This window comes from Mizuhopecten yessoensis, unplaced genomic scaffold, assembly GCF_002113885.1.
Source record: "Mizuhopecten yessoensis strain PY_sf001 unplaced genomic scaffold, ASM211388v2 scaffold6211, whole genome shotgun sequence".
NCBI classification, from domain to species: domain Eukaryota; kingdom Metazoa; phylum Mollusca; class Bivalvia; order Pectinida; family Pectinidae; genus Mizuhopecten; species Mizuhopecten yessoensis.
Window position 1 is genome coordinate 170,341 of NW_018406436.1, and position 270 is coordinate 170,610.

General features: G+C 39.6%; 1 long non-coding RNA gene across 3 annotated transcripts in view; it reads left to right on the forward strand.

The window, feature by feature from the left end:
- Positions 1-270, forward strand: part of LOC110451836 — a 10,994-nt gene that overhangs the window by 6,991 nt on the left and 3,733 nt on the right. Inside the window, exons 2-3 of one of the 3 annotated variants that reach the window (XR_002463109.1) lie at positions 5-135; positions 174-264. This is a non-coding gene — a long non-coding RNA (uncharacterized LOC110451836). Of the gene's footprint in view, positions 1-4; positions 136-173; positions 265-270 lie in introns of those variants that run through there. The other 2 variants (XR_002463110.1, XR_002463111.1) reach the window with 2 other exon arrangements.

The following is a 270-nucleotide window of genomic DNA, read 5'->3' on the forward strand; positions in this document are numbered from 1 at the left end:
TAAGGTGTTGTATTTGTATGTAAGGTCCTAGTCTATGACAGGTTTTGTATTTATGTGTAAGGTCCTAGTCTATGACAGGGGGTGTATTTATGTGTTAGATCCTAGTCTATGACAGGTGGTGTATTTATGTGTAAGGTCCTAGTCAATGATAAGGGGTTGTATTTGTATGTAAGGTCCTAGTCTATGACAGGTGGTGTATTTATGTGTAAGGTCCTGGTCTATGCAAGTCGGTGTATTTATGTGTAAGGTCCTAGTCTATGACAGGTGGTG